We start from the raw sequence: 27,261 nt of genomic DNA on the forward strand, positions 1-27,261 counted from the left end.
CTTCATTTTGTTTCATCTAGCTCTGGACAGGAGACTGAATAAAGCCAGTCATAAAGACAGCAGCATTCTGTTAATGATGTGTATCAGGATTCCCCCCTGTAGCTGTTCACCTCTGACACATGTGGGATCAAACAGATGACTTAATTACTGCTGTCTAGATCTCTACCTGCCCCTCTTTGCAAGGTGTCCATAATCCAGTTTGACACTGCATTCCGTGCTCCACACTTCACATGTGCACAGAAACACGAGCCCAGCCCTGTTTCCAGGGAGCCTCAGAGCTCCTTTCAGCAGCCTGAGCCTGTTTTCAGTGCTGACACTTCCAGGGAAGGGTAGCAATTCAGGCCCAGGTTTTTACAGCAAATAAACCATCAACATCAAGTATTATTTATATTTTTTAAATATACTAAATAATGGAAATTTTTGATAAATTCATCAGGTACTCACCAAATCTGATCAAAACTAATGTGGGAGCCCAACTTTTTATAACCACGTTCATAAGAGCTGTTCTTAGTTAACTCTGAGCCTCCTCGGTCCTTCCCCCCCTCCAGAAAAACCTCCCTGTCTTTCATGTGGTGATCTATCCAGCTGCACAAACACAGCACAAGTTGCCACAAACCTGGAATTGTTTGGCAAGCAATTTATACAGGGAGAATGACAGAAAAGGTATTTCATGAAGACTTCGAACTCCAGTCAGTTCAGTCCATCCTTGCCTCTACTTGAGCAGACGTGCCTGGCAAACCATCCTGGAAGCTCACAGAAGGTGGAGCAGGTGCTAAGCTCTTAAAATGAACAAGAATTTTAGTAGCTGCATGAGAATAGCGCAGAATAAACTGTTTTTTCACCATGAATTCCAGAGCTGTAATGGGCTTTTTGGCACAAAAATTCACAGAGGTTCTGTTCAGGGTGGTTTTTACTGTTTGGCTTGCTCCTTCTTGTCTTTTAACTTTTAGGGGCTTCTCACTAACAATAAGGGGGGGAAAAAAAGACAAATCTTGAAAGAAAAAACTAAATACATATTAGAATATGAATCCCAAAATATTATGAACTTTTGATGCCAACATCTATCTTTGATTTCAGTCATTACTCTTCTGAATAGAAAAGTTTTTTTCTCTTTTTGTTTTGGAATATTTTGATGAGAAGAGCTTTCATAAAAATGTGCATATTCAAAAGACTCAGATTAAGAAGGTTTCTTACTAGAAAAATGGATGCTCATTATCTGAAAATCTGAAAAAAATCTAAATCTCTGTAGCCACTAACACAAATTTAAGTTTCAAGTGTCATTTTAAAAAAATAGAAAAAAGCTACCACAAAGCAAAGGAGAATTTGGAGAGTTGTCAGAATCAGAGTATATCTGGAACATACATGGTTCTGAGTCCATGAAAATCTGAATCTCATACATAATAAAGCCTTCCTATTCTCTTATGTTGGCTGCACATGCAAGACTAGAAATCTAGGAGGCAGGAAGGGAGAATTTTTGTTAAATCTTTGTTTTCTATTAAAACACTTTCCAGTTTTGCTGTTTGGGTCTTTAGTCCACAGTTAAATAAATATATTGGCTAGTCACATTAACTATGTTTGGAACTATGGGAACAAACACAGCACAGCACAGGATGAATTCTGATTTGCAAACTTACTAGTTCATACTTTATTGATTGGAAACTTTCCTCCTGGAAGCAGTGGGGAAAAAAAAAACAACTAGAGTGTAATAAGTCTAACATAGTAATATCATACAAATTCCCGTAGCTTCTGGCCAAACGTCGAGAGTGAATTATTCACTGATCTACTCAATAAGCATCTTCTCTAGAAAAGCTCAGAAGAAGCTAGATAAAAAAATTGCATTAAAAATACCTTGTGAAAGTATCTTCTTTGAAAAGAAAAGTCTGTTTTCCTGTTCCTTCCAGTAGGATCTACCAGAAAAGGCAGAGATATGGATTTGTGCACATTCTGAGGATCCCTGGGTCTCTCTCCCTACTCCAGGATAAATCTCTATTGTGAAGACTTGACTCTGGTGGAACTTGTGCTTCCTCAAACAGAAGTGAACAGCTCAAGAACAATTTTGACTTTCTACACAAGTTTGAACATTGGTGACCGGACAGGCTTAGTAAAGGAGAATTCAGAGGAACTTTCCGGGTGGTAACTATGGGAGATCAAAGCTCAGTCTACTACCTACTCACTGCCCCAGGATCAGGACCTGACAATAAAGCAATTCTGGCTTTGGGCTCCTTTTGTTGGATAAAAAGGTGCCACAGCCTAAATGACATAATGATTTTTTTCTGCTATGAATGTCTTGCCAGCTCAAATTTGTGCCCAAAATGTTGACATAACTCAGCCTTGGCTGCCAGGTCAGTTACCTGCTCACAGCACTCCTGATCTTACATGGGATCTGGTACCTGCTGTCCTGCAGCCAGCATGGAGCTGGCTCAAATGCAAGTGGCACAGCCTCCACGTTCTGCTGCCTGCCTAATTCCATAGGAAAGCTATAAGGTGCTCACATCTGACTCAGATTCACTTTCCACTCTAGCCCACTGTCAGGCTAAGATGAGTAATGTGGGATACAGGCCATTGAGGGACCCCCTGCAGTCAGATCACCCCAAACTGCTCATGCCTGGAACTCAGAAACTCCCAGCTGAACCAGAACACACACACAGAAATTCTTTTTATTCCATAATACTTTGCAGTTTGATGCTATGCTACCAAATGAGCTTTTGGGCAAAATAACCAAGACTGCCCTTAGCTTTCCCCACCATGCACAGTAAAGTTGACACCTGACTTGCCCAGTGCTGCACTTCGGGGTACTTAGGACAGGGAGGAGAAAGTATTAAGGAAGTAGTTTGCTTTGATCCATACTAATTAAGTATGTCTGTGACTGAGGAGTTTAAATATGTTTGCCATCTAATACTGCTTAAACAGGAAATCCTACAGAGCTACACTAGAGCTAAACCAATCCAACTGCATGTGCTGCCCACAGAAATTGAAGAGTTGAGTCTTCCCAGCATTATTCCTTTACTTCAGAAGTAACATCCATATTCTTGCTGCTGCACCATTCCCTCAGTGATGAATAAAGTCTGCACTCTGAACTACTAGCCTATATCTGAAAAATAAAAATCCACTCATTATTTACAACATTCTTCTACCATGACACTTCCATTCTGCAAGGAGTCTCGAAGGCAACTTAGCGCACAATTAAAGTTTGCTGAGAAATGGAGACCTTTGTTTCCTGCTATACTACCAGTTCTGTTTTCACACTGTATTGACCTTCAAGTTGATCTGGGCCTCCCAAGTCCTGGAAGAATTTAACTTCTCTGTGGGTTATGTCAATAAACAAAATCTACCACCTGAGCATTAAGACATATCTTGAAAGGACCTAAAGGTTGCTGCCTTCCTACAGCAAGCACATCTCCCTCTACTTGTTAGAGACAGCAAACTGAGTGAGCTACAAGCACAGAGAACTTGAGCAGTTAAGTGGGAACCACCTTGCAGGAGGCTTTTCAGGTGAAATGCACTCTGCTGAAATAAGGTACTTCACAACTTCCTCACAAAGACAGCTGTCATTTATTATACTTCAGTATGGCACTTTTCATACATTAAAGCTTCAGCAAAGCTGCAGGATGAATGTGGATACAGGATTGTCAATAGCTATCTACTAGCTGTGAGCTAAGGGGAAGAAGAATGAGAGAAAAACCAGGCACTAGGCATACAGCCCTAAATGACAGGCTCCTTCAAATAACTCTCCTAAAGAGGAGGGCATGGAATTTATTATATAAGAAATTCAGTGGTACTATCTCCAAGTCAATTTTTTCTGAAGATATTAAGACAGCAAGCCAGATTTCCATTTACTGTGAACAGTTGCCTGGATGTCTTCTAATCACATTTTTAACCAATCCAGGCTCTAATCTGGGAAGGATTTTCCTTTCTAGGAGTGGTGAGGCTGCATGGGCAAGAGCTGCATGGGTAAGTGCAATTTCTAACCTAAGCAACACTCTGCAGTGTGTAAGAAGTGTTTTATGGAGAGGTATTTGGACACTACAATGAAGGTGCAAGGGAAAAGTAAAATATATGCACCCATAAATATGACCTCAGTGGAAAGGATTTTCCCCAGTTTAAATGAAATGCCACCTTTTCATATGAAGACCTACCATCAGGCATTTTTCCTGCTGCAATTTAGCCATGCCTCTGCAAAGACACCGCTGCCTTCAGACTATGGGATCTGAACAAAACAGGCCACATATCTCAAAGTACTGCAAGTACAATTATCTTCCCCTTACCCCCTTCCCCTTCTGAAGGATCAGATAAAATAATTTATATTGAAATTAAATATCCTAAACCCTAAACTAGTGTGTTACTCTGTAGCATCTTACACAAAACCAGAACAAAGGACCTTTCTTTAAAAAGGCTTTTTTAAAGTATGCAATTTAAGAAGATTATTCCATTGAAACTAAAACTTTCAGATAAATTCAGCAAACAGGAGGGCATGGGGGTCAAACATGGAGCAGCTGGAGCTTCCTCAGGAAGAGGTACCTGTGGTTACTGCACAGAACCCACCTCCACCTGTGCAGTACAACAGACCTTTCTAGAAGGAAAATCTGTGCAATTGTACATGCCACAGGAAGGAGCTGGAGAAGCTGTAACACAGCAATAGGATATTCACCTCCTTTGCTGGGAGGGAGGGACACAGGACATTGTGTACTTAGTCAGGTAAGTGAGATCTCAGACTCAAATATGTTTCAAGAGCTTCTTTGTTTAATAAAATTTAAAACCAGTAGTGGCCTTAGGCAAGTTTGGCATCTCAGGGACAGACAAGCCATAAGGATGGAGCTGTATGCTACGAGTCTGTCCTTACCATAAATAAAGTATTAGTAAGGCCTTTTCTAGGCCAGAGCAACAATCTCTTGTCAATTAAGTTTTATGTTTTCAGGATCACAGAGAGGTAAAGAAGCCAGCTGTATTGCACTGTTACCAGATTCCAGGTTGGTTAATTTGTCATGGTCACATGGCACAAGTTCAGAAGAATGTAAGTCTGAAAGAAAAGTCTTTTCCCTTCTGGGAACAATGTAAAGAATGTGTAAGAAAATAATCAATGCTGCTTGTTCCCCTTCTAAATACACCACCTCACTGTCAAAATGAACAGTTTACCAAGCAAATCATACAAGTGCATGATTTTAAAGTATTTAAAAACCACTGTCACATCATTCATATTAAGTCTTTGGGGCTTCTGAACACATGCTTCTAAAAATTGGTGCATAATCTTTCTTATATCTTGCAATTCAAAACATCCAAAATGTCAAAGGAAGTAATTCCATACTAGTTTTTTAGTGGTCTGTGTATGTCAAACCCAATACATCTCCCACCCCTCCAATGCCACAGTACCTTAACTCCTTGAATAAGAATTACTTAAATACAAGCACAATGCCACTAACAGAAACACTTCATACCTGGGTATTAAGAATCCACTTTTTCAAAGCATTAAACACATGATTCTGCACACCTTAGCCCCAAATCACAATATGCAGGTTTGGTAAAGTCCATAAGAAACACAGGTTGAAAAAGGTCTGCAATCACCACAATGAAAAGCAGCAAAATATATTTGCTAATTTTTCTCTTCACCAGTGGTAACAGAGTAATAACAAAGTAAAAATAAACTGTTCTCTTGCATTGAAACCCCTGGTCTAAGTGGCTACTTTTAAGTAGCCAAAGTAGCATTTCACAATTGATTTTATCTTGCTCCTCTCTCACCAAATTCATAAGCACATTGAAACTTGAGTTATCACTGCCCTTAACCTGCCAGTAGAGACACAGAAATCTCCCACTGCAATAACTCCAGAGGCTGACCACAATCACTGTCTATTTCTAAGTATTAATTGCAATGCTGTGGCAGCCTCCCTGGCTCAGATCATTATGGAACTTGTCACTTGCACTCCCCTTTATGTTAAATGCTTCAGGGCATTGCAATAATAGCCAACTTTTTTTCTAAAAGTTAAATTGGCTTTTGGTACTTTTCATCTCTGGCTTCAGAATTCCATTAGATTGTTTCACCTGTGAAACAGCCTCTCCACCACATCCCCTTGCACTCCCTGAACTGCTGCTGTTCCGACTTAATACAAGCACATCAATAGAGATGTGTTTTATTTTTAACCTACCAGAGCATGTTACCAAAACATGTGTCTCTGATCCTTTGTAGGTGCCTTCACACAGCCACAACCACCTTCCTGCAGCTCATCTTTGAGACAGGGACAGTCCTGACGGGGCAAGACACTGCACAGGGCACTTCTGGCAAGAAGTTGTAAGATACACCTGGATTTAAGTCATCTGACAGGGCAAGAGGACACAGCCTCAAGCTGTGCCACGGGAGGTTCAGTTGGACATCAGTAAGAATTTTTTCACTGGAGAGTGGTCAGGCATTAGAAGGGGCTGCCCAGGGAGGTGATGGAGTCCCTCATCCCTGGAGGTGTCCAAGCACTCAGTGCTCTGGTCTGGTTGACAAGGAGGGAATCAGTCACAGGCTGGACTCTATGATCTTGGAGGTCTTTTCTAACCTAAATAATTCTGTGATTCTATATCCAGTCATTCTCTCTTCATCCATTGAGGAGATCAAGGGAGTAAATGCTGGTGGCCCTCTCACCTAACTGTAATTAGGAAATTAGTTGATGATAATTAAAGCCAGTCATTTCCCCCCTTTTCTTAAGCATCTGTGACAGCAAGTAATTGACTGAGGGCTCTGCAGCTCCAGTTTCACAGGGTTTGGTGCAGGAAAAAGCAAAATAGGTCTGCTCACCCCCAAATCCATTTACTTGGCTAGAGCTGATGTTGTGCATAGTCCTTACAGGCTTTAGCTGGCACACCATCACTCACAAGGCACATGAGCTGCTCAGCACACCAGGAGTGCTGCTGAGCCCCACAAACACCGTGCTCTGTACTCCAGGTTTGACTCCAGGTGTCCCAGCTGGCCTTCCTGCTAAGGATTCAAAGCAACTTTTGACAAGGCTGCATTTAAACAGGACACACAGCTCAGCAATTCGAGCTGATGGGTGGCATCGTTGGGTGATTGCCACGTGCCTCAGGTGGCAGCAAGAGCCCAAAGCGCCAAAAGTGACTTCAGCCACCCATCGAGAACGATAATGGTCCTGCCAAACAGGGTCTGCATCCTGATGGGAACATCAGGGAAGTAAAACAGCCATCTGCACTTAAAGGGCATTATGGGAACAAATACTATTGTTAAATAGTTCATTCAGAAACAGTCCATAAATCAGGGAATATGCTGAATGGTGTCCTTTTTTTTTTCCGCTGTGTCTCTCCACAAGCTGTGATTGTCTATTGACACAATTAACAAGAAACACTCTTTTCCCTGCAAGAAACAAAAGGGTGTCACATGTTTCATTCCATCCCAAAAAACTCCAAACACAGAATACCTCCATACTGTCCTGCTGTCCTTAGAAGCAAGAGGCATGGAAACCCAGCCACAGCAGGACTCCTAGGGGAACAAGCCACCTGCTGAGGGTGACCCCAGCACAAACCATCCTTGGACAGTGAGCAGGGCTGGGGGAGTGCCCAGACCCACCCACATCTCAGGCCAGGAGAGATGGATGATGAGCTGCCCAGGGCTCCAGAGAGCACCATCAGCACCTGCATGAAACAAGGCTACCTATAACAACTTCTCCAGCCAGGAAAAATGACCAGAGACAGGCCTGGGCACAGTTTTAGGGTCCATACAGAAAGGTCACTCAGGAAACTGGGGCAGCAGGAGACGGAGCAGAAAGCCAGCACAGGGGGTTTTCTGCATAAGGGAAATAAAGCCCTCAAGCTGAGCCTAAGTAGGGCTCCTGAAGCAGTAGGTGGAGTTTGCCCAGGTGGAGGCCCCTGTGTGCCTGCTCAGGGCAGCCAGGGCAGCTGCTCTGACATGGCAGGATGAGTGGAGGTGGAGGCAATAACCTTGTGCACCTCATGGATATTCATTTGCCAAGGACAGCCAGGTCCCAGCCCTCTGCTTGGCCCTCTTAAAGGTGAAAGTAGCTATAGAAACAGTCCTGAAAGGACTTCTAAATTAGCTGGAATAACTCAAAGTTGGCTTTGCTTCAAAAAATATACAAGTGGTAGGTGCTTTAAAGCAGTATTACAGGCAGCTTCCCACCCATCCAAAGACAGCTATCCCTCTTCTGTGCTTCAGAGAGCACTCCAGGATTTTGGCTTGGGGTTCTTTCCCTGGTGTGATTAGAAAGAGGCTGTAAGGTGCTGTAAATGCTGAGGAAGCTACTGAAGTCTTTAAGTAAACAGTAAAAATAGCATGCACTCTGAGAAGTTATTATTAAAAGCGTTGATGTCTTGTTTATAGATGTAGTAGACTGTGTATGAGTTACCACATTGCACATAGAAGTATGTGAAAGCACAGTTAGCTGAGGAGGGTAAGGAGACCACTCCTAAAAGGAACTTTATGGAATAGGGTGATATGGGACAACCCACTAAAACAGCCCCCTACACACTACCACAGTCCCTCAGAAGATTCCCCTGCTGCATGGACTTTCAGAAACAGCTGCAAAAATTTCCTCATGTAAATGAATTTAGATCTTTAAACCTTTTTGATTCTGTTCTGTGCTAAGATTTCTTCAATTCCAGGTTGAACTAGGCTGGGTGTCTTGTTTCTGTAAAAGCCAGCTCAAAGCTGCTGCCCCTCATTGTCTGCCTCACATGAAGGTATGGGAAGTGAGCACTCAAAAGCCTTGTTCCTACACAAGCATCTTGTACACAGCCAAACCCCCACCCTGACAGCCCAGAGGAAACAAGAGCAGTATCACCGTGGCTGCTTAGTCAGGCAAACCACCATGCTGCAAACAGCTGACAGATGCTGCTAGAAACTCAATTAATTACGCACCAGAAAGGTTGTGCTGCTGAAGAGAAGGTGTTAACATTGTTTAAAGTGTGGCCTCAGTGACACCCCTGCTGTAGAATAGCTGTGTCCTGGGACTAGGGTCCAGCCAGTGTCTGTATGGGCACGCTGCCACTGGAGCAGATGGGGATGGGAGGGTGTGGGCAGTCAGGAGCTCTCCATGTGTAAGTGTTCAGTGCAGACACTTGGAGCAACACTGGTAATGGGAATTGTCTAAATGTCCCTTCACCCCAAGTACCTAAATCAAGCTTTGTGTGTGAGTGCATTTAGGGATATTCATAGATATAAAACCCAATTTCTCTGTCTCTTTCATCCCTATCAATACACCTTTGGCAATGATAAATAGCAAAAAATATCTTCTCCAGGAAGTAAGACTGATTTATTTTTAATTTCTAATCTTGGCTGTGTTTGCAATGAGGCAGGTGCTGGTCAGTGCCCAAGATATCCAGTGTTCAGGAAAGAGAGTTTGCCCTTCCCATATAATCCAGGAAAACAGGAGCTCTGGGGAATGCAAAGGGTGCTCCTGATGTCCTGAGCCCTCAAAGGGCACCATGCTAAACTCTGAAAAGCACTATTCTGTTCCAGGAAGAAAAGGAAAATCACTCATTGCTGTGAGAAGAACAGGGCTTTTTCTTCAAGGGAGTCTCTGAAGTCCTCCAGGACTTTCTCTTGCAGCCCAGCTAATTGTCTTGATTGGATTCCTGATCATTCAAATAATGTTTTAAGTTCATTTCCCAACAGGGAAGTTAAAGGAATAACTTTGATACAACAGATGGGCATCCAGGGAGGAGAAGGCAATAAGGCCTGTTAGCAGATAGTGGCTGGATGGGGCTGTGTTACTGTTCTTTACCATGAAACTTCTTGGTGGGATTGTGCAGTGGCTGAGCCTCCAGTGTCCTCTTGCAAATGTATTCCTAGAGGTTCTTCCTCCCTCATATTCAGGACCATGTGCAGCCCCGAATCTATACTTTGGCTAAGCAAACACATACACACACAGAAAATTCCACCTGCATTGGGCCCCGTGGAATTTTCCAGGAAACCTGGCCAGAGTTTTGTGTTTCTAATAAAACCAAAACGGTTTTTAAATCCAGCTTCAAGCTTCATTGCAAATACTTCTCACAGCCCTCTGTAGCAGGAATAATTACTGTCCTTATTTATCGGGTAGATTATACAAATCCTCTAGTAAGTAAATTGTAGGATTAAGGTTAATGTGCTAGATTAAGCTGACAGATTTATTTACTTCCTCTGAGGAGGAAAGACGAAAGGCTGATGACCTATCATGTGTATTAATTCAACATTTAACCCTGCTGCAGCTCCACTGATTATTTCTGCAAGTGCCAAGTCTCAGTGTAGCAGATTAGAGTTGCCATACTGCACACCCAGGGTTCTGTTTTCTCCAGGATTTTATCTCTTCAGCTCCTGGTTTTTCAGATGGTAATGTGCTGTACTTTTGCCCTGCCTTTCCTCTAAAGTTTCAGAGGGCTCACAAGGAACTACACATGCACTCACCCTGCAGAAAGCATTATTTATCCTCATGTTACAAGTATTCATGCTGATGCTGATTTTTTTCTATTACTTGTCCAGATGAAGTAGATAATTCATGCATGATGCAGAGTCACTGGGTTTTTTGGGAATCCCTTGGAGTGATTTTCCCTGTTGTAAAAAGCCACATTCCAGGCTATGGAAATGTTCCAGACTGTTCATACTTCAGAGCAAGGTGGCCAACTGGGTTTTGTGCTACTTTCTGATACTGACACTGGTATTGTGTCAAGTTATCTGAGGGCTGATGCTGCAGTTGAGGACAGGAACAAAAAGACAAACATGGATCTTCCCTTCTGTTAGGTCTATCCCATCAGTGCATGTAGCCTGAGTAGGGCCCAGGCTGCTTTGCTGTTCAAGAAAATGTGTTTCTCGTCTGCTTTCCTACATCTCTCTCCATCAGTAAAGCAGGTTGCATCCAGCAGCACTGCCTGAGCCTGTGATCCATCCTGAGAAGCACATGCTGCCCACAGCTGCCCCAGCAGATAATTTCCTGCAAATTGATGTAGGATATTTTGTGGGATTACAGAGGTGGAGACTTGCTGCAGCATGTTGTGTGTCCCCCCACCCTGCACCACCTACCTGGCCAGTGAGCAGAGGAAAGAGAGATACCAGATGGAGAAGCAACTTTCCTACAACCACAAACAAGGGATGTGGCAGAAGCAGGATTCTGGTCTTCAGAAAACTAACTTCCAGTGCCTATATTCCCTCTTAGTGTTGTGAGCTCCTCGGTGAGATGTGGTAATGAACCAAAACAGACAACACTGACACATATTTTTCCTCACTACCACACGAGTGTCCTACCTTCCCCACTATGGTAACCCTCCCAGAGGAACTTGGAAAAGCTATCTAGGTGCAAATGCCACCTATGCTTGCACAGCAGACTGGCAGCAGGGCTGGGATTTACCTGTAACCCAGGACATTGCCATCTGTGTGTTCTTCCCCCTTCAAATAAAAGTTTTTTCCCCATGTGCTGGCCCCAGCATGTTTCTATATTTATCTGTCCTTATTTTAGGAGGTCTTCAGAATAAATGTATAGATTACAGATGTGGTGCTTCTCATCTTAGCAAAGGTTTTCAATAGGAATAGTTGTTCTGGGACAGAATTCCATCCGGGAGTCATTTGCTGCTCGCCTGCCAAGTGGACTACGAGCATTGCCAATGCTCTGCTTGACTTAACTTGAGCAGTTCACAGCCTCTGACCAAGGGGAGGAAAATTCCATCATGAAATAGCTGATTTAGAGTGCTGTATCCCACAGTGACAGGAGAGTGTTCACTAATGCTAACACACTTTTCAGAGAGAGACTTTTAGTTTGACTTTCACAAAGTGTTCCTGCTTGGGAGAAGGCCAGGATTAAACTCCTCCCTCAGTTCAAAACTTTAGTGAGTCTGAAAGAAAATCTATTCTGCTTTCACAGCTGACACCAGTTTTGCAAAATGTGACTCATTACAAGGAGGAAGAGGAGGAGGAAGAGGAAGAGATTCTAGTGACAAATCCACCTCCTCTTCTCTATGTCCTGTCCTTCAGTCAGCAGTGGGATTTTGCTTGTGTCAGAAACAGACAAGAGGAATACAGGAAGTGAGACAACAAAATGGAACATTTATTCAGAAATTTAAGGAAAATTTGCATTGTAAAATATGTAGTATATGTTCAAAAGTCCCTTCCATTCACATGTGATTTTGGCAGATGATATGATATATAGAGGTGCTCCAGAGAGGGGAAAAAATAGCAAAAGCAAAGAACTAGAATGACAGTGTCTCTTAGAGAGCCTGATAAAGACTATTTTCAGAGGCTAGTATAAACTTCTTCTCATCAAAAGATATTAAAAACGGAAATAATTCTATCCAGAGAGTTGGATTCTACAGAATTGTCTTAGTTTGCAAGGGTTGATTAGTCACAGCATTTTGATGTGTTTACATCAGATAACTCCCAGTAAAGATAAACATATTTAGTGCTTGAAATATAAGTTAACACTGGACATACTAAAGATATGACAGGAGATTTATTAGAAAGAACATTAAAGACTATTATTAGCCCCAGCTTCAAATATCTATCAGGAAGGAATGTCTGTGAGTGAGTCTGCTGCCTCCAGAATGGTGGACCTTACTAGAAACCCTTCTCAGTGGATGCCTTTCCACCGATTCCAGCAGTGTTTGTGTCAAGCCTTCTTTCATTAGAAAGATACTTAATTTAAGACTGAGAGGAAGGACTGAAAACCAGACACCCACATTTCCTTTGCTTCTTCATCTGGCAAGACTACTCTGTGTAATCAGCAATAAAGATTTAGAAAACCACAACCAGCGTAAACTGAATATTAGCTGAAGAGAAATGTCAGTGTGAAAGCTCAAACTAAATGTGTCAGGGGGAGAATAGGGGCTTGCTCCAACATCTACTAAAACCAGACAAAAAACTTCTATGTGCTTTTAAGTAGCACTGGTTCCTCCTCTATTACAGACAGCAGAGATTTTGCTCCTGACTTCAGTGAGGGAAGAACTAAAGCTGTGTGCCTTGGTGTAATTATACAGGAGGTGTTCTAAAAGGACACAAGGATCAGGTGCCTACATGAGCTGTTCCTGGTTTTGAAAGGGCAACCCTGTGTGAAGAAGGATTTAGTATTACAGGGGTTTTGCTACAGAAATCCCAAGTGTATGCCTAATTTAGCACTCTAGTTTTCCTATGATTAAGTTAGATTAATGCCAATGAAGATAAATCTATTTTTTCCTACTGAAAAGCTAATAGATACAAGAAATATGATATATGATGGAAACAATGCGGTAGAGCCACAAAAGATATACTGAATTATGATACTTTTTCCCTCTTTTTTAATAGCTAGATGGGGCCAGTCAGCTACCACTGTCAGATAACCTCTATATTGCATCCTTCCATATTATGACTTCAGTAAGTAGTTTTAAATTTCCAAGCACTGGAAAAGGGGAAAAGTAGGAAAGTCAAATGCTAGATCAAGTCCAGGTGGCCTATCAACAGCCTGTCACCATGGCTGCACCAAAACCAGAGAATCACGGTAGCAAGAGTCATGTGCAACCTGTCACAGGTGAATTTTGCAGGACAGCAAATCCATGATCAAAGTCTGCAAAATGCATCCCACTCAACCCTGACACCTCCAGGGACCTGGCACAGCTGGGTCATCACATCTCTTCAGGAAGCTGATGGGTCAGAAGCTGGGAAAAGGAGGAAAACTCTTCACATTGAATGGTAAACCCAAAAAAGAAAGGCCTGTACAAAACAGTATTTAAATAAGCAGAAAAGGAAAGACAGCCAGATGGTTTATGAAATGGATGGTATTTTAACTTTTGGCTCATCTTTCATATTTAGCCCAGGCTGTTGGTGATTAAAACTTGTTGCCAGGGTTTATCTTTTACATTTAGGCTACTTCTTAATAACTTCTTAATAGCCACTCCAGAGGAGCACTGCTGCCTTTCATCAGTACTACAGTCTCAAAATGGGAATAGTGGCAACAATTTTCAGAAAACACCAGGCTAATGAGAATACACTGAGAAGTCCAGAAGCTCCTACTAAGTCCATAAATAATGACTTGTGCTGGGTAAGGGGCAGAATTTGTCCCTTGCTACTCTTGACAAACAGGCTGAGTAACCCACAGTTCTGGTCTCTCATTCACAACAGGTGAATTTGGGTGGTGAATCTGGAGGGGAGGATGAACTGCAGCCTCTCGTTGCCTGCCAGTAACACAAACAGACACATCTAATTGCCTATTATCACTCTACACTGCTTCCTAGGCCTGGTGTCACATCCTATGACAGTTTTTGGCTGATGCTTCATGTTCTTGTAAAATGTCAAGCTACATTAGATCATTAATCTTGTGTAATATAGTACTGGACAACACCACTGAATGAATACAGAATAGAAGTAATTTTACTTGCTACTTTTCCCAGGGAACTCCACCTGGATCCCTTACTCTCCTTTCTACCTTATCATGTCTCAACGCAGTGTTTCTAAAAAATATACTGTTGAGACATGGTAAGGTAGAAAGGAGAGTAAGAACTACAATTATGCAAAAAGGTTCAGAAACATCAATGACTTGCAAAAATATATACTTAAGGATTTGCAGCCCACCCAGGAAATTCTGCATGTTCAAACACCACACTACTCAGGACATGTATTTTAATTGCTGGGTGAATGTCATAGGTGCAAGCCAAACTGCTGAAAGAGCAGCTGCAGTAGGGTTACCACAATGATATGCAAGCCTCAAATCCTATTGTTGAAAAAGCTTATTCATAAATTGCTTTGATGATAATTTCTGTCTATGAAGTTAACTAGGCTTTAAGGGGGAAAAAAAAAGAACATCTGATATTCTTTTTTACCCTTCTCAGCATTAACTCACTGACATAAAATGAGATATTTATTATACTTGCATTTTTTCCATTTTAAATCTGCCCATATTTCCCATCAATTCAGAGCCATTCTTTATGGGTGGTGCTGTAAAACAGCCATCTCCTCACTGCTACTGCCACGGACCGAAGCACGCAGTCGTCTTTTGGTGGGGGTAGCTCAGTGAATCACAGAGGATCAACCCTGCTCTGCAGATAATAATTCAGGTTGGAAGGCACCCGAGTCCAGCCTCCTGCTCAGTGTGGGGACAGCTGTGTGGTCAGACCAGCTTGCTCAGGGCTTTGCCCATCTGGGTCTTGAAAGCTTTTGAGCATGGCTGCACAGCCTCTCAGTCCAGCCTCATCCATTGCCTTTGCTAAAGAAGTGGGGGTTTATCTCTCCAGAAAGGCAACCAGCAGTGAAGCAGTGGCTGAGGGCCATAAGTGAGACCATGTTTAAGAACCAAGGGGCCATGGAAATTTGTACATTTACATAGATGAATAAATTCAGTGCCTGAACTGTTTGCATGCCTTGGTACAGGACTGACTGTGCCATGACCACGTTCACTGGCACTGCCCGGCCTGGGCCAACTAAAACTCTTCCAGATATATCCTGGCCACAATTTGGCAGCTCAAACACCTGACAATTTGCATGCAAACACCTTGGTTTAGGGACCTGGATCTTACTAATGTAGATGTTGGCTGTTCCAGGCCAACTGGGCCCTGAGCCCAGGAGGCTCCCAAGCACCTTTCATCAGCTGATATATATTGAGCCCTTTTTTTTTCCCAATTCAGCTGGTTCACATGTAACTTTGTCCTGATCAATTTGTGCCTTCTCCACTTCTGATGATTTAAAAACTAAGAATTAGTTGTATGATATAATTGTTTTTTTTTAAGGGTTCTCACTAATCCAACAAAACCACTTTGCCAGTGTGTGTTTATGAAGATGAAAGCTATTCTGTAGATAATTTTCCAGCTGATACAGTTTTGTCAAAGGCATGGATAAGCACCATTATGTAGAATTTCTTTCTTCATCTGTACAGTATCATTAAACTGATGACACCCAGGTTCATTCAGAGAGTTAGATTCTTTCCTCATGTATGAACATGATGTTTTGACAGAGCTAGAAAGTGTGAAAAAATGTGATGAAAGAACTGGCTGATAAGATAAAGAAAAGTGACTTTCTCCAGTCAGACTTTTCAGAGGCACAGGAGACACCCATCTCTCATTAAGGATTAATGCCAATTAGCAAACCATCCCCATAGAGTGCCCTGCAAGCTTTACAAAGCAGGATTTTGCATTCCTGTGACTATAAAGCTCCATAAGGATTTGTCGACTGCAGGGCTCGGCAGGCTGGCCACCTCATGTGGCATTACTGGTTCCTGCAGCTGACCAGGACACAGCTGTACACCCCACAATGAAGACACCCCAAAAGTTTTCATCAAGTTAGTCCTTCTCCCTATGAGGTAGCAGAGCAAGGAACAGCCTGGAGCTGAAACCCACCTTTAGGAATAATTGAAACATAATATCCAGAGATATGAGAGAAACTCACAGTGAGATCAGAGTTTTTTTATTGCCTTAGTTTTGTTGCTATCATTCCACAGATGTGCTCAACCATGAAACACATAAACATGCAAGAGGAAAGACATATTTTGTCGGTAAACTTTATGTAAATGTAGCACAAATATGAACACATTAATGGAAAATGAAAACATGGTCAGCTTTTTTGTGGATAAAACAGCTGGTTTACTGTAATGCAAGATTTTGTGTCAAATATGTAGTTTTTAATTATGCCAATGAATTTTCTTTTTTTGAGAGGACTGGTGAATTTTTTTCCATGTCACTACATGAGGAAGAGGAGTGAATTCCTAGCTTTCAGTCATAACTGTGTGCCACCAGAAGCTGTGCAGTGAAATTGTGGGATGCAGAGATCCTGCCATCACCCTTGCCCAGGGGAGGAGCACAGTGGGCAGCAGCAGAACCCAACTGCACCCACAGAGACACTGCATCCTGCAGGAACAGGCCAGCTGGTCCTGCTTGGTTTCTTTCTCTCTTATTCCCCTCACTCTGTGAGCTCACCCTACCAAAGCAATCAAGGTCACAATAAAAAAGCCTTCATGGCGCTTCAGTCCTGGGTAGGTGTGCCATAGGCCTATAAATTGGCCCAGGCTGTTATCAGACAAACACAGATCTCCTAAGTACATAACACTTGCTTCTGTCTGCCTTCAAGGACTCCCCCAAATCTCTGCCTGCCTTGCCAGCTTACAGTGACAATTTACTGATTACATTCATGAAATATGAGAGGGCTCCATCAGTTCAGGAACAACTAGGGAACAGCAACTGCCTACAAAGACGTTTTCTTTTTTCTTTCCCTGCAACAGATCAGTCAGGTTTGCATTATGGTGCCTGTTTCCATGGGCAGAAAGCTCAGACTGGGAAATGTCTGTCTCACAGGTTTTTAATCAGTCTCCTTGTGATTCCAGGGATCTCTGTGTGCCAGGACAGATGTTTTTGCAGCCTTCATGATGGACAAAATCACATGTGTTGAAGGAGGGCTGAGACTTCAGCTCAGCCTTGTCAGAAAAGTTTCTAGGGCTGAACAAGACACTGATTTTATACTAAGATAAATACTTTTCTAGAAACATCTCTACGTTTCTTCTCAGTAAACTAAGCACTCCTTGGGGTCTATGACTCTCAAGTTGCAGCTCTCCCTCTGAGGGAGACTGCAGGAGGAAGCACAGGGGGAAAATTGATCAACTCAGTACAGGACAAAAAAGACAGTCTCTCTGCACTAACAATGGTGCAGCTTTTGAGTCAGTGATGCAAAAGCCCAGAAGAGAAGCAGAACACCAAACACCTCATTAATGAGGCCAAAAAGAAGTTTCAGCTTTGTTAACTGTAGATACTGCTACATCCTTAATATAACAGCTAGTTGTAAACAGAATATCCAGTCATACAAAACCCAGAAAAGTGCCACATACCCTGAATTTTATTTGTATCTGCTGTACATATTTTTTCTGGAGTTTCAAAAAATTTATTCTTCTGCCTACACAAAACCCACAGACTTCACTTTGCACTGGCAAAACAAAAGAGAAAAAAAACAAGGCCAGGAAAGAGCACCTAATTCTATTGTTCAAGTTTTGTCATGACACCATTTAAAATGACCTTTACATTTATATATAAACCCATTTGTTTACTTGCAAATGCATACAGAAAAATGAGACAGAAGTGTCTTTGTCCTTCCATCAACTACAAAGGGAGTTTAGATGGTGAGATCATCTGTCAACATCTCTCCCATAAATGTTTAAATATGGACAGAGGAGAGTGTCATTGATTATCTGGTTCCTTTATTCTGTAGATTGGAGAGTAGATGAATAGTGGTTTACCAGGAGCAGCAGGAACCCGGCAGTGAGCTGTCAGTCGCACCCAGTAAGTGCAGAGCTGGAAAACTCCTCATGCTTGCTCAGCAAGTATCAGGGAAGACAGAGGTTGGTTTTTCTGGACACAGTATCCTTCCCTTTCCATCCTGAACTGCATATTCTTTGTGTGCATTCAGTTCTCTGAATTTTTAACTCTGTTATATAAATGGCAACTAATTAAAACAAAAGGACCACAAAAAGGAGTGTGCTCTAAAACTCATAGAGGCCAGTGTGCAGACCTTAGTGTCTTCAGAGGGCTCTGGAGCAGGGTCCTATGCCTTTAACTCTGTTTGAAGTGAGAACTGAATGCAAAGTGTTTTACCAAAATAAAAAAATTGCTTCCTATGCCAGTGTGAAAAAACTTCCAATTTGTGCCAGCTCAGGAAGTTCAGCTCTTTATGGGGGGAAAGAGCAACTTCTGTCCCTGAGATAAAACTGAACAGAAACTTCTCATGGAAGACTTTCCAACTATTTATTAAAAGCATACAGCACTGATATAATATTATTCAGTTCCAAATCATTGTTTCACCAGCCTTCCACACCTTTTGGTTCTGTTTTGTTTTCCAGGATTGGGCTTTTCCTTGCTTTTTTCTTACAGTGGTATTTTTTGGAGGCTGGTTTCCTTCCTGCTATAGCACTCCTAAACTACAGAGGCAGCCTTCTGGAACATCAGACCTCACAAATGCCATTTTAATCTCCACTGGAGAATGACACCAGTATTCACGAAGTTTACATTCCTTGGAAACATCAAGAGTGATGCTGGACAAGTCTGCAGAGGAAACTGAGACTAGGGATGAGGTTCATATCTTCCTCTAGTGAGGTCAGTATTCACTCCTTACAGGGCATTTCTCAGAATTAGGACTACAAATAGGTTGGCAGAATATCTGTGCTGTCTTGGAGTTTTATGGCAGCATTATCTACCAATAAACCTACAGACCAGAATGTGCAAGTCAGAGTATTCAGGCTGCTTATATGAAGGCTTCAACCTTGTTCATCCTCAGTTTGCCCATCTGAAACAAAATGTCTGAGAAGAAAGAAACTGGAAATGTAATCTGTAGAGATATTTTAGGTACAGAAGCCCTAACTATGAAACAATCCAGTTTTCCTTTTATATTATATGCTTTCACATGCCCTCCAATTTCTTGAACTACATCTATTTAACAGTTTTTACCACATCAGAAAACACTTCTAAAATACTGATTAAAAAAAGCAGCTTCATCTAATAGAGCTGTTCTGGCCACCACGGAAAGAGCAATTTTTCTGTTATTACTTCCACTGCATTCCCCCCTCCGCCCCCGAAACCCACAGTGGGATCAATGCATGCTGAAATGCCATGTAGCTTATAAAGCACAGACACAGAACAAGCAATGGCAAAGAAAAAAGGGAGTGAGGATCTGTCTGAAGAGAAGGAGATCATAAAATCATTGGCTCTGCAGCTCAGAGATGCAGCAACAGGTTTTGCTGCAGCAACCCAAAGCTCCCAAGAGACCTGGAGTACCTGAAGGTCTGTGTGGAATGATGCTGATTGCTGGTAATTTTTGTGTTCCTGAAAAAGATACAGCACAGGAACTATGCACTGCTACTGAGCTGATTGAGGTATTGTTACTTTATCTAAATATACCAAATATGATTTTATTAAATAAATAGTTAATATTATTAAAGATATGTATTTCACTATTTCTAATCCTAAGAATTTACAAAAATCACAGGGTTTTCTGGAAAAAAAAATATATTTGAAACTTTGAGATTTATTTTTTTTTTAAAGATGTTGGGATCTTTTTATCCTCTCTTTTTTATGTTAGATTTCATATTTCCAGCTTCTCTCTACTATCAGGAATTGTTAAGTGATGAAAGCTACAATTCTGCTTTCAGAACAAGGTTTCTTTCACAGGGTATGCAGAAAACCATCAAGTGTAAAAGCATAACGCTCAAAAACACTGAATATTTTTGGTTGCTTTTTTCAAGTGTTCACTGTAGGGTTTTCAATTTTTATTGTATTTTGCTTTAGCCAAACTCTAAAATGCTCCTGAATTGCATGCCATTGTTTCTTCCTCTCTATATTTTTAACCAGAAAGCTGATCTCTCTTTGGGTTTTACTCAGGAAGGACAGATGCCTCCAGGAAACAGTTGACTTAGGGAGAGTTATATGGGAATTGCATAATTACTTACAAGTGAGGGGAAGAAAGCACACAAATCATCTTCTCTGCAGTCACAGTTTTGTCAAAAGTCAACCAAGGGAACAATTTCAAATTGCCATCTGTCTTTGTCACTACCTCTGCCTCAGAAGCAGATCAAAGACTGCCTGCTGGGGAGAATATACAGCAAAAGGGTTAACCCTCCTAATATGATTACTAATAATAAATAATTCATTGCTACTGTAATGCAAAATGAAAGAGGCTAAAACCAGAGCAGCACATGGCAATCCCACTCTTTGGAGTTTGGCTTGTTCAGGAAGTCATGAGGGCTAAAGCCTCGAGCAGGAGGCTGAGCTATCATGTGCCAATGGACCCCAGCCACCAAAGCTACTGCTGAGCATCTTCATTAGCACATTCCCAAAAGGTGAGATAATTCTACCTGCTCAGAATAAACAATCTTCTGCTGTGCATGAGGTCACACACTCACTGGCAGAAGCTTGCAATAAATCTTGGGCAGTTAACTAAATGACAATTGCTGTGTATAAAGGATTTTTTAGAAATAAAATCCACACTTAGAAGAGTAAATACATTAGGAGGTGCTTAAAGTTAAGCATCCTTTAAGAAGGAAATAATCATGGTTTCAGTCTTCCTGCCCATAGAATGGGGGTAACATTACATAGCCATTTTCTAAATTACTACAGGATGTTAAGATGGGAGTCTCTACATTAAGGCATGATAGTGTTATTTTCAATTTCTTTCTATACACTATTACTATCTACACTGCTGCAGAGTCAGGTCTGTTTAAAAAAAAAATAAAGGAGTCTGAGTGATCAAGCACACATTACAGCTGCACCACTGGGTCAGTAAGTGAGAAGTTAAAATAAGAAGTTCATTCAATAAAATATTGATTCTGGAAACAGATTACAGGAAATCATACCATACCACTAACTTAATTTATGAGTATTTATATTACAGGAATTTTACCAATATATCAAACACAGTGCCTTCAACCTGAGTTCAAAAGAGAATTTTATCTCTAAGCTTTAACAGCAGGGCTGAAAATAATTCAGATTATATGGGCAGCATTTTAGCAGCCCATTTTCATCTTCTTTAAAAGCAACATTCTAATGCATGATGGTTAAGGATCAAGTTGGGATTATGAGGAAAATGTTAAACATATACCAAGTAATACATCTGTTTTGAATAAAAGATGTTGTATGGAGTTCCAATTCATTTTTTTTCAACTCTTTGCTGTATGTGTTGTAGCTGCTAAGTGAAACCATGCATCAGATAAATACATCACTTCAGCAACAGATTGCTAATCAATTGTTTGACATGTTCTGAAATATGTGGATTAAAATTACTTGGGGTAAAGGCTTTTTCAGTTTGGAAAACTGTTTCATGTTCTGTTGTGGTTCATTCTTCCATCTCTGAACTTCTAGGATGTGCTATTGTCTCCAGACTGGTGCTAGACCATTCCCTCCATGGTAGGAAAGCAGCAGGCCTTACACCATGTTCCCTGCCCACTTCCAAACACCAGTGTGAGGGAAAGGCATACTTGCTGGCCTGGCAGTCTCTGGCCAACAAACATGTTGCTCCCTATAAGAGAATCACTAAAATATTCTGTTTGATTGCTGTATCTTATGATTTAGATATTGTTTTGAAGCAACTGATTTTTCTGAAGGTTAATTTAGAAGTTCTGAGACAGGGATTGTTTTAATTGTTTTTCTTCAATTGGAATAGGAAACTGGAAACTTGCTATAGCATACAGTTTGTCAAAATTACTGTGTTTGACTCACTAAGACTTTCATTTCAGTCATGTCAGAACTTCACAATTATATGGATTTTTAATAGCCACCTTATCAAATCTGCTTGATAACAATAATTAGCATGACTAGTTCCTAATATTCAACCAAAAATACTTTTAATATTTCATTACAAGAGAAAACGGGTGCATGTAGACTCCACATGTGCTGGGCTACAGCTACAGTTCCTCCAGAATTCTGGAAGCAGTACTCCCCTTTTCCCATTCTTAGTATCCTCCCTACCTGGAGCCTTGCCTCCTTCTTTTAGAGCAGCTGAAAAAAAAGCAACTTCCTCATGGAGCAGAGAAGGAGGGCATTTAGGTTTTTATTTTCTGATGAGGGGAAAATAACAGCAGAAACAGCTGCCATACAAAGGCCAAGTGTTTAAGATCAGTGCTCTGGTACTTGTCTCACCCAGCCTTCAAACACCTTTACTTGTGAACCAGAGATATTTTCCAAGTATTGAGTAATTTAAACTCTATTTGATACCCTCTATGTCTCATACTGCAGAAAAAAGTGAACAATCACTCCCTCTTCACTTTCTTCACTCCACTAACTCCTATTGTGTCATTGTCCAGAGACATTTTTTCCATGCTAAAGGACTTTGAGCAATTAATTTTGGTCAAAGACCATCAGTGATGTTTCTTTGTCTGCCACTGCTGCAACCCATTGAAGCTTTCTCACATTCATCTGAGAAAGAAAGTAATCAAACAAGCCCACATACACTAAAGAGTCCTGAAGCTGCTGGCCCCCATGAACTCAACCATTCCTATATCAAGAGGTATCAGAGACAGAAAGCTTAGTAAAAACACAGTCATCACCTGTTACTCAGACTGGTCCTGGACTGACCTTGGAATATTTCCTCACTGCTGTAATTCTCTGTGGTTTTCTGATAACCCAAGGCAGATGCATGTGATGACAGAGGAAACACTTTGAACCTGATATAGTGCTGGGTTATGGTTTTGCGCAGTCCTCTTGCTGTGACTGAAGCAGGCAGAGTCCTTACTGTAATATCTGCTGAGGACTAGAGGCATTTACAGTCCCACTAGGATCTGCCTGAACACCCAGCTCCTTTCTCCTACACAGAGCAATTCTCCTGGTTCAGATTCTTTAGCATTTATCTGCCAGTGCAAAGGCAAATGCTTGGTGCTTTTGAGGCAAAGACAATCTAGTCACATCATAAGATGTTCCTGCACCCAGTGGAAACTGGCACACACAGGAAATGTATCTTCCAGCAGGGAAAAATGGATTTATGGAGTAGGAAGTTTTCAAAGGGGCTCCCTCAGTCCAAAGGGACAATGACTCTCAGTATCTTTGTCTCCCCTTTGTTCTCACCCCAGGGCTGTATCTGCAGGTACAGTCCCTGTGAGCATTACAGAGCTACAACAGCACAGCTCTGCAGCAGACGTCAAATGTTTGTCAGCTGAAGGAGATTTTATGTCATTGTAGTTACACCAGGCTCCAAACCCAATAGGTTAATCTGGCTGCAGCCTTTTCCTGGCAGCACAGCTGTGTCCACACCAGGAACTTTGTTGGCTGGGCTCCACAGGGCAGGTGGGACTTATTTTATTTTCAGATCCAGGCTAACATCAGCATGTGAGCAGAATTTTCTAATGTAGGCCTGTAAGACATATTTCTGATCTAAAAAGCTCCGTTACCTCTGCACGTGGCAATAAGCTGTCTTGTCCCTCAACAAAGTACAAAAAAAACTTAATTTGTGTCCTCAAAAAAAGGAGGTGGGAAAACTGATGATGCTCATGGATCACAGGAATGTCAGAAATGTTTATGAGTTTTCCTGCGACAGAAGCATTTTATTTCTGCACTAACCAGTCAATTGGTGAATTTTCCTGTTACTGCTGGTATGTGAAAGACATGGGATTGTGATATACATTAGAGTAAAATCAGCTTCAGCTTTGGAAAACAGAAGTAGGACCACTGCCATGCAAGTTGTTTTGTTGTTTTGTTTTTTTTTTAATAGGGGTTTAATTACTGGGCTTAGAGATGTCCTACTTTTAATTACAGTACAGGGACAGGAAAGTTACATAAAATTAATATCCATTTAGAAAGGAATCAAGACATCAAGCATTTATTCCAGATTAGCTGTTTACTTGTTGATATTATGTATTTTTTTGCTATAGGATCAGATTAGCCTTGCTAAACAAAAATACCTCTTTGTATGAAGCTCCATGGAACAATAATGTAAGCTGGAGATCTTACTCTGTATGAACTGTTGTCACTGAGAGCATCCTTCACTATCCTTAAAAACCTTTCAGCCTTTTACAGGTATTTTTTCTGATTCACTTGATTTAAAAACAAAGAATCTTTAGTGAGAGAAATTCTGTCTCTGATATGACAGATAATACCTTTAAGCAAGATCAGTCAGACATCCTCAGTCTTGTGTCAAATATAAAAAAACCCAATACAATATTAACAATATGCCAGTGCAATATTAACACTGGGCATTTTATAAATGTGGAGAATGAAAAAGATCTTGAAATGTAAAATGAGACTCTTTGTATTTAAGTGGTATAATAGGTATCTTTGATTACTAGATATGTGCATTGACCTGATTTGTATTTTAAATGACATATAATGTAATGTACAAGATACATGGAGTATAAAGTCATAAGCCTGTAAAAAGCCTATCCATTGCATTTCCTGACTTAAAAAAAACCCCAACATTTGAAAACTCGGTTCCTTCATAAAAGCTGCAATATGGTACATTAATAATAACTCAGTGTTATGTAAAGCTAAAATCTGCTGCCAAACCATGAAGGCTGCCAAGTTAACACTAACTTGCAGATAACCATTATCACGATGGAGAGCTTTTTCTGAATAAAAGTGTATTCACAAAAAATGCAGTTTTCACAATCAAAGCAGCCCTTAACTCATGTAAAACCTGGCAAGCACATCTGAACACTTTTTTTTCAGTGATGAAAATAATTTGGCTTTATTAATCAAATAGATGAAGAGCATCCAAGAGCATGCCCCACAGGGCAAAGGTTAAGTTATAAGTTTGGATATCTATTTTGCAGTTTTCTTTCCAAATTCTCTTAAGAGGAGTTTTTGTCTTTTAGTTCTCCCTCACTGGGCTGCTAGTAAAAGGAGAGGGGAAAGGAAGAATGATGAAAATTACAATCTGCTCCTATTTATCCAGATATATCAGTGTCTTTTTACTTTCATTAAAAGTAGCCAGAAATATTTTACCAAAGACAGTTATGTTAATGTGCTGTTATTAAAATGTTTGAGTTTGATTCTACCTGAACCAATATACAAAACCTTATCCTGGGTGACAAAACCAAAACACCATTTATTTACCCGTTTTTTTAGATCAGTACATTTAGTAATACATTTTCCAGGGCTTTGTCTTACTTTAGCAAAACCTGTCTTGCAGAAACCTTCCACATTCAGAAAAATAGAAAGGGATCAAATACAGGCAGGAGGTAAAAAAACCACAGCTGTGCAGAGACAGGAAGCAGAAACTATATTAACAACCAATAATTAAGAGAATATCACAGAGCCTGGCTTTTACCAAAAAGAACAGGCTGCAGGTGCTGTAGCCAACATATTCATTGCATTGAAATGCAGATTTTTATCACTTAGAAGCCTTTTTTCCACGTGTAATACCAAAAAACCACAGTCAGCATCTGAACTTCCAGGACCAGGTGATCGAATAAACCTTGACCAGCCACTTTTGCTACAATCAGCATCCCTCAGTGCTCCTTCCTCAACTGCATTTAGCATTAATCCCACCTGATCCAGATTAGAGGGAGCTGAAACCCAGATGGGATACCACTCCCACTTAAAATATAAACCAAAGCAAATGATACTGATATATTTCAGAGGCTTACAGAACACTCCAAGTTAATTTAACTAAATGTTCATTAAGAAATCACAACAAGTAACAAAGAAGGGATATAGCTGGAAACCTGTTTTCCCAGAGTTATAGATACCTTATTAATTTCACTATTTTCTTTCCTTTCATGAGTTTCCTGTTTTAGACCTCTTAAGAAGAAGCTGTATTTAAGATGCCAAAAAATCTTCTTAAGAACCAGCAATGCTCTCTCTAGAGATTGTTTTAGGCAATTATAGTTTTACAGTTTCCTCTTCACATTGGATAAGGATCTTGGCTAGTGTCAGATATTTAGAATGTGGACACAATCTTGGCCCCTGGATATGAAGTTGTCATAGCTACCCTGGATGGTTTCTAAACATGGCCAAATCTCCCACAGGATCCTTCCCAAGTTCCATGGTTTGCAAAGAGCTTCCCTTTAAAAAACAACAGTTTGCAAGCCTGTGTGTGTAATGCAGTTTTTCAGGTAGAGTTTGGCATTTTCTTTTGAAAAGAAACAATTTTTAAAAATTATAAAATAGGGAAAGAGTAAGAAAGAGATACTATAGACCAACTAAGAGAAAGTGCATTATCTAAGAACACATGAAATCGGTCCAATACTTTCATGCAAACTATACAATAAAATCTGCTTTTGTCACAGCAGTGTAGAACTGGAATAAATTCATCAACACTGGAGAAGCTGAGTTTGAATTATACCAGAACAGCTGAGAGTAAATCCAGGCCTTCAGATTTCATACTTTGTTCAGCTCTCTTATAATTTAAGAAGAATCACAAATCAGCAGGTCATCATCTCTGGAAATATATAGAAAACAAAGTAATTTTCTTCTGGGCCTAAAAACATAAGAACGGTTTAATTACCTTTGGATTCAAAGCAATAATCTTGAAGTATGGTGATACTTCAGAATATGGTTTTATAATCCTTTTAACATGGGAGAAGGAACATTTTCCAAACTGCATTTCACCCTAGATACTCAGATCAGTCTCTGTTCTTTTCCATTGTCAATGTAAGAGGCAAGACCAGAAGAAATCATGAACAGGGATTGTTGATTTGAAAGGTAGCTACAGGGCATGTTCATAGCAGAGATAACAAAAAAGGAAATTTAGTAAATGGAAAGTGGTCTAGAACAAGCTCTTTAGTGAGAACTATTGCCACAAAATACCTCTAATGAAATTATTAAAAAATAATAAAAAAAAGAAAAGTTAGAAAGAGTGAAAAAGAGAGAAAGAAAGGAAGGAAGGAAAGAAAGAGAAGGGAGGGAAGGAAGGGAAGGAGGGAAGGAAGTGGC

General features: G+C 40.8%; 1 long non-coding RNA gene across 1 annotated transcript; it reads right to left on the reverse strand.

Annotated features, from left to right (window-relative positions):
* Nucleotides 1-18,647: 18,647 nt before the first annotated feature.
* Nucleotides 18,648-20,483, reverse strand: LOC117244447. The gene is made up of 3 exons (XR_004497571.1): nucleotides 20,352-20,483; nucleotides 19,681-19,728; nucleotides 18,648-19,206 (listed from the first exon to the last, which is right to left on the reverse strand). It is a non-coding gene; the product is annotated as an uncharacterized LOC117244447 (long non-coding RNA).
* Between the last annotated feature and the right edge of the window lie 6,778 nt (nucleotides 20,484-27,261).

This window comes from Parus major, chromosome 1A (genome assembly GCF_001522545.3).
Source record: "Parus major isolate Abel chromosome 1A, Parus_major1.1, whole genome shotgun sequence".
In the NCBI taxonomy this organism is placed as follows: Eukaryota; Metazoa; Chordata; class Aves; order Passeriformes; family Paridae; genus Parus; species Parus major.